The sequence below is a fragment of the Leptidea sinapis genome, chromosome 23 (assembly GCF_905404315.1).
Source record: "Leptidea sinapis chromosome 23, ilLepSina1.1, whole genome shotgun sequence".
Taxonomy (NCBI): domain Eukaryota; kingdom Metazoa; phylum Arthropoda; class Insecta; order Lepidoptera; family Pieridae; genus Leptidea; species Leptidea sinapis.
The window spans coordinates 5,703,254-5,717,303 of NC_066287.1; positions in this window are offsets into that span (position 1 = coordinate 5,703,254).

Consider the following 14,050-nt stretch of genomic DNA (forward strand, 5'->3'; position numbering starts at 1 on the left):
CGTAACAAAGGTGATGGGACTAAATTTGTTTGTTCATTCAACAATGTAAACATGTTATTTTTGTGTTTTATTATTTCTAATTGCTCTAACACATTTAAGCGAAATCCTTTTTCGCATGTATGTAAAATATTAAAATTATTATTGTTTCCGAGTGAGTGACCTGTATCAATTAAATGTTTTGCGAAGTGTGATTTTTCGGGATGATTATTCCTAAATGCGGCAATATGTTCCTTTAATCTTATTTCGAAATTTCGACCTATATATACCCCGTTACAAGTGTCACAACTTAATTTATAAACGCCGGATTTTTCGGAATTATTTAATCGATCTTTGCCATTACATATTCGACTGACATTGTGATTCGTTCGGAAGGACACATTAATCATATCGTATATATATAGTCCAATAAAAAAAGAATAAACGAAATCGGTTGGCGTGATATTTAGTTATTTGTCCATTTTTCGTGCTATGTGCGCTTAATGCTAATGAAAGTTTTTTATGGTTTTCTCATTGATGCCACTGTCAGATCTGGACCAAATTGCATGAGACCACACGGGAAGCACCAGTTTTCAAATAATAAAAGAATCATCTAAATCGGTTCACCCAGTTAAGAGTTCTGAGATAATAAACATACTGTCGAATTGAGAACCTAATCCTTTTTTGAAGTCGGTAAAAAATAGGATTTAAATCTATTTATTGACTGTCAAAATTTTTAACCAACATTGCATGCTACCTCCCAATGCATTGTATTATTGATTTAAATTCGAACCACGTTTTGATGTAGAGCATACCTACTGAACTAAACAATGCGTCGCTTTATAGCCAGGTCGGTATCGTACTGACTTGTACTATTCTCCAGTGATTTGCTATTGATTACGATGTATCCCTAGACCCAAACATCACACATAATAAATATTCTATACATTTGTCTTGGCCAGTATTTTTAAACTGCAGTTAAAAAGAACTTGCCAGTGGGAAGCTCCTTTGCATAGGATGCCGGCTAGATTATGGGTACCACAACGGCGTCTATTTCTGCTGTGAAGCAGTATTGTGTAAGCATTATTGTGTTTCAGTCTGAAGGGCGCAGTTGCTAATGAAATTACTGAGCAAACGAGACTTAACATCTTTTGTCTCAAGGATACGAGCGCAATTGTAGTGACACTAAGAATCACAGCAGGGTGTATCAATTACCATCAGCTGAACGTCCTGCTCGTCTTATCACTTATTGTCATTAAAAACAAAACTATACCTGCTTTAATTTGGTAAAAATATCATGTTGCCATAATATGAGTATTATAACAAAACAGATTTTGAATAGGTCTCTGTCCGATTTTGTCCCTCGGGTCGTCTCTTCATCCCTTAAGTAGGTCGTAATTGCATAATTAAGGCGCTTTTTGCTCTTAATAGTGATTTTCATTATTATAACACTAGAAATAAGGGATTGCTTGTAACTAATTCTAGTAGGCTTCATAAGATACATAATAGCTTTAAGGGTAAATGTATACACTTCTATAATAAAGTCCCAGCCACTGTTCAGGCATTATCTATAAATAAATTTAAATGTTTTATAAAAAAAATGGCTGTGGCGTAAATCCTATTACTCCACTGCTGAATATCTAAATGATCGGACAGCCTGGGGCTAGATTATGATTTCTTTATAGCGATAGAAATGACTGTACAAAATTATATATTTTTATTGAAAAGAGCGCAAAAAAAGAATGCTGGGAGAGTTTCTTGCACCGCTTCTTCTCTCTCAGAGCGCCATTTGTTTCCGAAGCGGTAGTAGTATATAGTAGTTATTAGAAATTACATCAAAAAGAATTCTAAAGGAATCAATTTTGAGAAAATAAATGCCTTTTTATGCCTGTTAGATTAAGGATTGGTCTCCGCTGGCTCAGAAGTAGATACCGCAGGCGTAGTCGCAAAGTGCGGCAGCGTACTCGGGCCAGTCTCGAACAATGTGTGACGGAACAGTGTGTGCCACATGTTCTGTTATACTTTGCTAATAATTGAAATTAAAATGCCGGGTTGCGATAAGGAGGAAAAATAACACGAAGCGTATGTTACGAAATTTGAAAGATGCCAGTGAGTGTCAAGATGTCACGCACACAAGCATCTAATAGTTGCCGTACTAAAAAAGCTATTGTTCTTAGATAGTGCGGTATCTAGTTGGAGCGCAGCGGATACCAATTCTTAATCTACGAAGCGCCCATTTCATGTCTTGTTTGAAACACAGCTGATGATATAAAATGATGAAAGAAAAATGAGATCATCAAATCACTTACACTTGCGATGGCAATACTCTTGATGAACAGGAAACATCCACCACCTTGACCCAGGCAAGTGAGACGATAGACTACTTCCACTTGTCGCTCTATCAGGCATGCAATACAAACACTCTAAGAAATTATACTTCACAGATTGTTAGAGTTCCGTAACCAAATAGCAAAAAACGGAACCCTTATGGATTCGTCATGTCTGTCCGTGTATGTCATATGTTTTTCCAAAACTATTAGAAATTAAGGTGTGGTGAATCACATCGATAGTTCATCAAAAATAATATTGAGGTTTCTGATATCATTTTTTTCTAACCCCATAGTTAGCGCGAGAGACTCTTCCAAAGTGGTTAAGTTGTGTCCCCCCCCCCCCCTGTAAGTTCTAAAATAAGTTGTTTTTTTTAATACGTATAAATGATAATATGAAATAAATGACGTACGATTTTGAGCAACGAATTTTTACCTTTTCCATTTAAATAATTTAATATCACTTTCCTTTCTATATAGCCTTTATATTATGTTCCTAGCTGCTACGGAAACCTTCAAGGGCGAGCCATCTCACACTTGGCTGCTTTTTCGTTTTAAAGTAGCCATAATATAATTGTTATTAATATGACATACTCATAAATATATTTACACACTCATTCGCCAGGCTGATAACAGTTGAGATGAGTGGGTGCCGGCAAACAATCTCCTTAATCTTAACCTAAATCTAATGAGCCATCCATGACACTTTTGATGCCATTGAAAAGTCAACTCAAGCAAAACTTGTTTTAATTTTGTTCGCTAACGTTTATATAATAATACACTTCATCTTAGATTAAGGATTGGTCTCCAACTAGATACCGCTAGGTAGCACAATGCGGCAACTAAAACTACGTCCAGGTAGGCGTACTCGAGTCTGTCTCGAACAATGTGTGTTATAGACGTGCCAGATGTTCTGTGAAACATTGCTAATAATTGAAACTAAAATGCCGGGTTGCGTAGTAAAACTTTGTATAAATAATACTACAAGAAATAAGAAAGACACTGGAATTGCATATTATCATTATTAATTAGTAATTATAGTAATTATTTTGTATTTTATCAATTTCAATGTAAAGTAACGCGAGGCGTGTGTTACAAAATTTGAAAAATGCCACGCACACAATAATTACGAGTGCGGAAAACCAGACAAGAATCATGCATGATTATCTACTATACTATAGTAAGCCTTCTTTGCCAAAGAAGCGTTTATATATTTCTTAAATTTCTTGTAAATGTCTGATATTTTATTATATAATTTTATACTAGAAGGGCTATTAAATAGGTAGATAGCCCACGTATGAAATAGCTTTTAACTCTAACTAGCTAATCTATTACACAGCGCGCATTTATTCTATATTCTTGAATTTAATGAATTTAAATCATAATATTTCTTTAGAATTATATTAATTTTCCTAGAATTTTATTTCTCCCTAAAACTCACCATATTCTCATACGCAATTCGTAACTGTATCGTCAGTACTTATTTTTTAAACTCAGTACTTTTTAACCAATTTGGTCTTGCCTGAATATTAAAGAAATACGTATTTGGTGATTGGGTTTTTTTTTTTTTTTTTTTTTTTTGAGAGGAGGAAATACTGTTACGTATTTACGCCCCGGAACGGGGCGTAATATGTCGGACTCGAGTGTCCGCGTAAGCGGACACCCCATACCGACTAAAACCTCCTCTGTGCTGTTAGCAGCCCTGGCTTTCACAGCGAAGTAGGACGTGGGCCGTGGAGGCCGCAAAGACTACGCAACAACAGTCGCGGGGCGTCTCCTAAGGAGACTCGAACCTCAGTCCGGCTGTGTGCTTGTGGGAAGGAGAGAGAATGAAAATGAAGATGAAATGATGATGAAAGATGAAAAGGTGATAAGAGCACACTCGCCGGCGAGTGTGGTGATGTTTTGTGTAATGTATGTAAGTGTGTATGTATGTGTTTATGATTGTATGTATGTGTTGTTGTATGTATGTACGTAGTGTAATTGTTTGTGTGCATGTATGTTTGTGTTTGTGTCTGTTTGTGGAGTGTGTTTGTGATTGTGTAAGTGGTGTATGTCAGTCCGTCAGTCAGTCCGTGTGTGAGTGAGTGTAGTGAAGCGATTACAGGACGAGGACTAACGTCTCGTCGGGTATCAAAAGAATGTGTGGTGTATCTAGGGTGCGGGCCGCTGGCCATCGTCAGAGTGACGAGTGCCAGTGGTTTGCGGTGGTTGACCGCGCCTACGCCTGCGAAGGCGGTGTGTGCGTGTCTGTGTCGGTGTTTGTGTTGGTGTCGCGTTCGCGATGGTGATGTCGTCATCCGGGTCTACCGTTACGTGTCTGGGACGTCTTATTGGGTTGAGACTATGGTGAAGGGGGGTGTACCCGCATGCCTTTCTAACCAAGATGTTGGGATGGTTAGGCGCCTTGTCAAAGAAGCGTCGCGAGATCTCCTTAAAGTGTTGAGCTATTGTCGGAAGCTCTAGGTCGCGGTGAAGGTCAACGTTTCGGATGAACCACGGGGCTCCGGTTGCCATGCGCGTGAATTTATTTTGAACTACTTGTAAACGACGTAAGTAGCTCGGTCGGGTGTGCGCGAAAACGACGCTTGCGTATGACAGTATGGGCCGTACGATGGTTTTGTACAGCGTCACTTTGTGTTTGAGCGGAAGTTTGCTTCGCCCACACACAAGTGGATAAAGGCGACTGAGGACAAATCGGGCTCTATTGCATACCGTATCAATATGTTTCTTGAAGTTCATATTGCTGTTGAACGTGACTCCTAAGTATTTGTAATCCTTCACCCACGGTATGGGTGTTTCATACAGTTTAATAACGTCAGTCGGTTGTTTTTTAGCGCGGATGCTATTCGCGTTACCGAAGAGTACCGCTGCACTCTTGGTGGGGTTCACTTCAATCCGCCATTTTCTGAACCAGTTGCCTAGTTCATCGACGGCGGCTTGAAGCACTTTAATGTTCTTGCTCAAGGTTGAGCGGTTGGAGCCGAAGTAGAGTGCCGTGTCGTCAGCGTACTGAGCGAGCTGGACACTCGGAAACTTGGGAATGTCGCTCGTGAAGAGCGAGAAAAGAGTGGGAGAGAGGACCGAACCCTGTGGCACGCCAGACCTGATGGGTCTGGGTGAGGATAGGGTGCCCTCTACTCGATATCGGAAGGAGCGATCGGTAAGGTAGGCTCGAATGATGCGCACGAGCCTGTCTGGCACTCCCAGTTGATACAGCTTGAATACTAAGCCGTTGTGCCATACCTTGTCGAAGGCCTTCGCGACATCGAAAAACACGGCTGCCGTGGTAGCGTGAAATTGACGCCGTATGAGAATGTACTCGGTGAGTCGGTGAGCCTGCTGGGGACACGAGTGAGCGGTTCTGAATCCGAACTGTATGTCGGGTATCAGGTTAAGCTCCGCGATGTAATGATTAAGACGCGCGAGAATTAATCTTTCGTAAAGTTTCCCGATCGAGTTAATTAAACTAATAGGCCTATAGCTACTCGGATTAGCTTTAGGTTTATTGGGTTTTGGGATACCGATAACAATGGAATCCTTCCATTGTTCGGGGAACGCGCTATTAGACAATAGAATATTAAAAATGGTAACCAATAAAGTAATAAGGGTCGAGGGTAGGATTTTAAGAACCCTATTGTTTATAGTGTCGGGCCCCGGGGCCTTCTTGGAGTGAAGCTCCTTAATGATTTGTTTCACCTCTTCGTAAGAGGTGGGTTTTATTACGTCGCCTGAAGGGCTTAGAGCGGAGCGACGTTCAACTTCACGATCAACTTCGTCAACGTGTGTCGGGTCGGCTGCTGCATTTGGAGAGCACTGACTCTCGAGACTATCGGCGAGGCATTCAGCCTTCTCATCGTCATCGAGCGCCGGCTGCAGTCCCGGTCTGTCCAAAGGAGGCATGACAGTGGGCGGCTCCTGTTTGAACGCGCGAGGCAGCTTCCAGAAAGCCACATGTGATGGCTTAAGGTTGCCGAGCAAGCGGTCCCAACGTTCGCCGCGGAGTTCCGCGATACGTTCCCGTACCACCCGCTGTAGGTAGCGGAGGTGGCGCCTATTCTCGACCGACGGATACCTGTCGTAAAGTCTAGTGGCTCTGTGCTTCTGTGTGAGTAAGTTCCTGACCTCTGGAGGCAGGTTTAGGCGATGCGGCTGCATCGTCGGAACCTGCCTAGAGCAGGCCTTGATCCTACTCTGTATGTGTGACGTCACATGAGAGATAGCACTGTGAGCCGTGTCGACCGAGTCGATGACGTCCGGTATACGGTCAAGGTCGTCGGACTTGATAGACTCGAGATCCTTTTCCAGCCGTTGCCAGTCGATCACTGTTTTCGTCGGTGGTTGAAAGTTAACCGGTGGGCCTAGATTTAGGACGACGGGCCGGTGGTCTGACTCTAATTCGTGAAGAACCTCAATTGAATTTACATTGAGCGTTACGTTTTTAAGTAACGCAACGTCTAGAATGTCGGGTCGGTGCGCGACGTTATCCGGATAACGTGTTGGTTCGTCGGGTGCTATAACTGAAAAGTTCCGCGTGTCTGTGAGAGAGTCTAATAAAATTCCGTTTCTATTTGTGGCTCTACTGTTCCAGCTAGAGTGTTTGGCGTTAAGATCGCCGCCCACTATGACTGCGGCCCCGTGGCCGAGTAATGCTTCTATATCTGTGTCTAATATTTGTTTGTTCGGCGGAAGATAAGCTGAAATAACAGTGATCGGCTGGTGATTCGCCATACTGACCCGGATGGCAGAGGCCTCGATGTTAGTGAGGACCGGAGGATCTATAGGTATACAGTGTAGAGACCTTTTAAAATAAATGAGGGTGCCGCCCATACGGGTGGTGCGATCATTCCTAACTAAGTTATAATTAGCGATACGCGGATCGCGTATACGTGGTTTTAAAAATGTCTCTTGCACTAAGAATAGGTCTAATTGATGTTCGTGAGCGAACTCCTTCACCAAGTCTAGTTGAGGCTTAAGGCCTTGGGCGTTAAAATACGCTATACGGAGCGTATGTGGTTTGACCCGTCCGCTTACGTTATTAGGCATCGCGAATGTTGTTTTTATACTTTAGCCCTATTTCGGTGAGGGCACGGAATATTTTGCCGTTGTCTGCCATAACTTGCAGGAGCGACGGCGGGTCTTCCCGGACAGCATCGAGCCTGCTGGCCAGGGCAATTATTTCGTCGATGTCGAACATCTCTGACAGTTCGAACATGAAAGCAAAGGTGTTGCCGCCTTTGCTACCTGTTGCCGCGGACGCGGGCGCCGGTGGCCTCGGTCGCGGGACCGACGCCGCCGGGCGGGACGCTAGCGGAGGCCGGAGGGGCGCGGGGGCCGCGAGAGTGGCCTCTGTGGCAGCCGGAGGAGACCTCGCCCAGGCGTTTACTTTCGGAGGCGGCGCAGGTTTGAAGGTTGGAGTGAACTCCACCTTCTCTGCTCTGCCTTGCGGCTGGCGGCGCCCTGGGTGACGCTTGTGTTTGGGTGCCTTGGGACACCCGCGATAGCTCGCGGGGTGCCCCTTCTCCCCGCACAAGACGCAGGCCGGGGGCTCCGCGCATTGCGCTGGTCGAGGGCACTCTGGCGTGCCGTGTTTCCCGAGGCACTTCACACACCTCGGAGTGTGTTCGCAGTTTCGTGCCGAGTGCCCGTATAATTGGCATCTGTGGCACTGACCGGGCCCCCCGCGGTTGCGAGGAGCTTCGGTACGGATGCCCTGAAGGGAACAAACCGATTTTAAATTGAAGATTTCCTTTCCCTCTTGCGTGAGGTCGAGGACAACGAGAACCATGTTAAATGGTTGTTTATTGTTAGTTCCGCGCATACGGTGCACCTCGTGTGCAGGGTAACCCTGCTCTTTGAGGTCCGACAGAATATCGGCCTCGTCTAATTCTTTGGGGACGTTTCTAATAACGACCCTCAGGCGCTTCTCCTCATGCGAAACTCAAGTGGACGTCAGGGCACAAGTTCGGCGGATAGATGGCTGGTGGGGAAGAAAAGTCCTCGAATGGCGATCACGTACCGGAAGACGAAGTGTTGAGGGCCCCGCACAAGATGCACGGACGATCTGGTCAAGATCACCGGAATATATTGGATGAGCGCAGCGCAGGATCGATCGTCATGGAAATCTTTGGCAATCCCTGTGTCCAACAGTGTACGTTTCCCGTCTGATGATGACGTATTTGGTAATTCCATAAAACGAATAGTAAAAGTCACACTTTATTAAGTATCAGTCCGCCAACATAATAGCTTTAAGGGTAAATATATACTAATGTCTTATAATAAAGTCCCAGCCACTGTTCAGGCATTATCTATAAATTTATTTAAATGTTTTATAAAAAAATGGCTCTGTCGTAAATCCTCTCCACAGCTGAATATCTAAGTGATCGGACAACCTGGGACTAGATTATGATTATTTTATAGCAATAGAAATGACTGTACAATATTGTATATTTATATTGAAAAGAGTGAAAAAACAAATGCTGGAAGAGTTTAAGCATCGCTTCTTCTCTCTCAGAGTGCCATTTGTTTCCGAAGCGGTAGTAGTATCTAGTATATTAGAAACGACATGAAAAAGAATTCTAAAGGAATCAATTCCGAGAAAATAAATGCCTTTTTTATGCCTTTTAACAATACTATAGTAACTCTACATATTCTGTTTATACATATACTCTACTTATACAATTTGCTACAACGACATTAAATACGGCAGCAATATAAGATTGATGTGCAGGTTTTTAATAAAACAGATATTAAGGAAATTTATAATTAACACCTAATTATGTTATCTTAGCTCAGCAATAAACTTTAATTTATTATGGAGGAGACATTTCTATTGTTACGAGTGAAGTAATTATATCACTCTATTTAATTCTCCACGGCATGAACCAATCAAATAGAGACAGTATCTTGGTCTAATGGTCGTAGTTATTATAGAAATAATACGATCAGCTACTTCTATATATTATGTTTTTTTTTATGAAAATAAGGGATGAGACGAGCAGGACGTTCAGCTGATGGAAATTGATACGACCTACCTAAAAATTCTGAGCAGCACTACAATTGCGCTCGTCACTTTGAGACATAAGATGTTAAGTATCATTTTCCCAGTAATTTAACTAGCTTCGGCGCTCTTCAGACCGAAACACAGTAATGCTTACTCATTACTGCTTCACGGCTGAAATAGGCGCCATTGTGGTACCCATAATCTAGCCGGCATTCTGTGCAAAGGAGCCTCGCACTGATGAAAACTGGTCGAAAGAAAAAAAGGAATCGGTCCATGCTATAGGATGCCTATACGTATACGCATCCTTTAGCACTATCCTGTAGCACAGCCAAGGTAGTCTGGCCTGCGCCTAATAATGTAGTTAGAACATAATCTAACATCACCAAAATCTTAACAACGCAGCCGTGCTAAGAACGTGCACACTTTATCTATTTCGCTTGTAACACCAGAGGAATCACAGGAGCGTTGCTGGCCTTTTAAAAAGGTGTACGCGCTTTTTTTGAAGGTACCCATGTCGTATCATCCCGGAATCACCGCACAAGGAAGCTCTTTCACAGCATGGTTAGACGTGGAAAAAAGTTTTTATCTCTCAAAGAGTAATCAGTAATTGAATTATTTAATTCAATTTACTAATTTGTAACACATCAAAAGCTTTCTAAAAAGTTATTATTTTTAGTTTTCTGAACTTTTTCACTAGCTTACAGCAGTTACTTTTCAAATCTCACATAGTTTTTTTTTTAATGGAATAGGAGGACAAACGAGCGTACGGGTCACCTGTTGTTAAGTGATCACCGCCGCCCACAATCTCTTGCAACACCAGAGGAATCACAGGAGCGTTGCCCGCCTTTACGTATCAATACATAGATAATCAATTTAATATCCCAAATAGTAATTAATATTCAAATTTCAATATTTTTTATAACCACTTATTGAACGTTAAAAACTACCACCCATTCGAAATAGCGTCAGAACTGAGAAGAACAGGCGCAAGAATCTCAGAGGTTTTTTTTATTTAATTTTGTTATAATATATATCATACAATAAGCATTTATAATGAAATAACCTGACAATGTTAGCTTTATTCCAAGTCTGTGGTATCATTAAGAAAATCATTTATGTTATAAGAGCCTGTACCACACAAACGTTTTTTAACAATTCTTTTAAATTTCGTAACACATTTGTTTTGTACATTTTCTGGCATCATGTTGTAAAAGCATATACACCGCCCAATAAATGACTTACGAACTCGACTTAACTGAGTAGTAGGCATAACAAGTATATGTTTGTTAATCGTATTAACATTATGATTGTCGCAGTTTCTAGCAAATTCCTTAATGTGTTTATGAACATACAGTACATTATCTATACATATAAATAAAATTGGAGTGTCTTTTTGTTATATTGAAATAACCGTTTTATACTACATGTATATGAATATAATTTTTTTATAATTAATTAATAACCAAAATAACATTTTTTATAATTTTTGTCTGTCTGTTCCGGCTAATCTCTGAAATGGCTGGACTAATTTTCATGGGACTTTTATTGGCAGGCAACTGATGTAATAAAGAGTAAGTGAGGCTACGTTTATTTCAGAAAAATTCTTTTATTTTAGAAAAATAAGGTAATGTTGCAATGTCCAAGAAACGGTCTAACTCTAAAAATTTATATGGCAAAACATCGTTTGCCGGGTCAGCGAGTTAAGAATATATTGAGATGTAAAAGTAAAATGTTTATTTCCTTAAATGTTTCTGTTACCTAATGATTCTTTAGGACCTAGGTTAAATAGCGCGAATAGCCCTGTTCTACAGCACAACGATCTGAATTGCCCCATAACATTATATACCTTGGGACATAATACTACAAAAATAATAACTAAAGGTCCTGTTTATTTCAAAGTTATGAAATTTCTGTCGGCAGTCCTCACTAAATGCCTTATTTTTTTAATACATTCAAGGACTCTATTGCTCCACCTCTACTCGTCATTTCATTCTAAAACAGGAATTTACTTGTAACATAAAACCTCTGTGTTCAACACAAAAGTAACCTTCGTGTAGAAATGTCCTTGGCAAAATGAAAAGAAATTCCTCGTAGGTTATAGTCACTGGCACATTAAAATAACCTTGACAAATGTAAGCCAGGGCTGTTCACAAATTTGTTTTCGTCGTTTTATTTTGTTATGTTATGTGTAAAACTTAGATTAAGGATTGGTCTCCGCTGCGCTACTAGATACCACACTGCTTCAGAACAAAAGCTTTATCATTACGGCAACTATTAGATGCTTGTGTGCGTGGCATCTTGACACTCAATGGCATCTTTCAAATTTTGTAACATACGCATCGTGTTATTTTACATTGAAATTAATAAAATACAAAATACTTACTGATGATATGTGATCCCAGTGTCTTTCTTGTTTCTTGTAGTATAATTTTTACAAAGTTTTACGACGCAACCCGGTATTTTAGTTTCAATAATTATTAGAAAAGTTTAACAGAACATGTGGAACGTCAACGTCACACGTTTTTCGAGACTGGCTCGAGCCCGCCCACTTGGGCGTAGTATTAGTTGCCGCACTTTGAGACTACGCCTATCGGTTGGAGTTGGAGGATCTGGTTGGAGCACAGCGGAGATCAATCCTTTAATCTAAGGTGTATAATATATTCACAATATTTCCGCTTTTCCAACCATTGTTGTTATTTATAACATTTCATCTCCGCCTGTGAAGACGTTCTGAGACTATATTAATTTTCTTTGTTATTGCTTGATGCTTGTCAGCTTTATATTAAGAACATAGGTTTACAGCAGCTGGTAGCCGGAGTCACCTTTTAGGCTAAAATGCCTGTACCAGGTGTGTCTGCTCTTCCATTTCAGCAATGTGTTATTTTAAATAAAATATAAGACACAGTCTTACTAAACAATAAATGACAGCCAATGCTCATTATTAAAATCACACGCCTTCAATTAATTTTAACTTCGGGAACTACCGAAATATTTTAAAGAGGCTGAAATCTGAGTCCCGTCTTAGATGTATGTTTGTAACAGAGTCATGAATATTAATATGTATGTTTTAGTGTATATATTGTATTTCATATTTATAGGTATCTGGAACTTAAAGTACGCGTAATACCGAGTTTTAAATAAATGTGTGACAAGTAGCTACTATTGTTATTACTATTTCACGGCATTAAGATATCATTGACATTAATACTGAACTAGTCTTGGGAAATTTCGACATTGCAAGCAAACAATTCTCTTAATTTACCAGTTACTTACTTTTTACTTAAATTAAAAGGCATAAAAGGCATTTATTTTCTCAAAATTGATTCCTTTAGAATTCTTTTTGATGTCATTTCTAATAACAACTAGATACTACTACCCGTTTGGAAACAAATGGCGCTCTGAGAGAGAAGAAACCAGATTACCGGTAGAAGGCTCCTTTGCACAGGATGCCGGCTAGTTTATGGGTACCACAACGGCGCCTAGTTCTGCCGTAAAGCAGTAATGTGTAAATGTTACTGTGTTTCGGTCTGAAGGGCGCCGTAGCTAAAGAAATTATTGGGCAAATAAGCCTTAACATCTTATGTCTCAAGGTGACGAGCGAAATTGTAGTGCCGCTCAGAATTTTTGGGTTTTTCAAGAATCCTGAGCAGCACTGCATTGTAATGGGCAGTGTATCAATTACCATCAGCTGAACGTCCTGCTCGTCTCACTCAAAAATTAATACAAACCAAATATGCGGCCATTCAAAGCTTATAATATATAAGGATACTACCTCATATTTAACAGTAATGAAGTTTCTCTTGACTATTTATATATATATTTGTATATTTATTTTTATATATATTTAGCCCAACAGTATCGTGAATTTTATTTTATCCTAGAAAGTGAAATAAAATTCTTATACCATAAAATGTAAATTGCAAATCAAACTCTCGTAATTTTCAATCATTTCTTGTATAATCTTTGTATTTTGTGTGAGTAATATGCCTCAAAGAAATGAATATTATTTTATGTCTAAAACTTTTATGATATTTACTTATTCCTATTGTTTCAAAGTCATGAGCCAGCCGTTGCTTAGCAATGTGTATAAAACTAAGGCTTAGTCATAACATCAGTAACGTTCACCATCAAATTCGTTGTGAAACATGTTATCAGTAAGCCATCTAATAATTCACGATTCACGGGTTACGACTGCCGCCGTGGGCACAACAAAACCGACCTTCACCTCGGTGACTTCACCAGCCACCACCAGCCTTCAGGGAAGCCACCCTGGTTAGTCAGCGCAGACAATGGCTTCGTCATTCTAACGTCGATAACAGCCATTCAAGGTTGTTCGGTGCACCTCACCATATGTTTAACAATCCACTCCCTATCCTTTGTTGATATGCGCGATAGATACCTAGAGAACCCATTGTATTTATTCGAGGAAGTTAACTTGGTATTTACATAAAACCAACTCAGGAAAGTGTTGACTTTCGATGAACAATATTAAAATTTCGTACACGTACGTACGGATATGAATAAAAAGCTCAAATAAAGCGGTGCGGGGCTCGAACCCGAGACATCTCACGTTCTTTGCCAGCGCTCTTCCAACTCAGCCAACCGTTCGAGCGACGTATGCTAGCTTAAGTTAGTGTCTATGTGGGTAAAAGGCTCATGGAAATCGTTAAAAAAACTGTTATTGTAACTAGCATGACTATCTAATAAAGTTAAAAGTTTTAAAGTAATTTAGAAGCCCATCTAG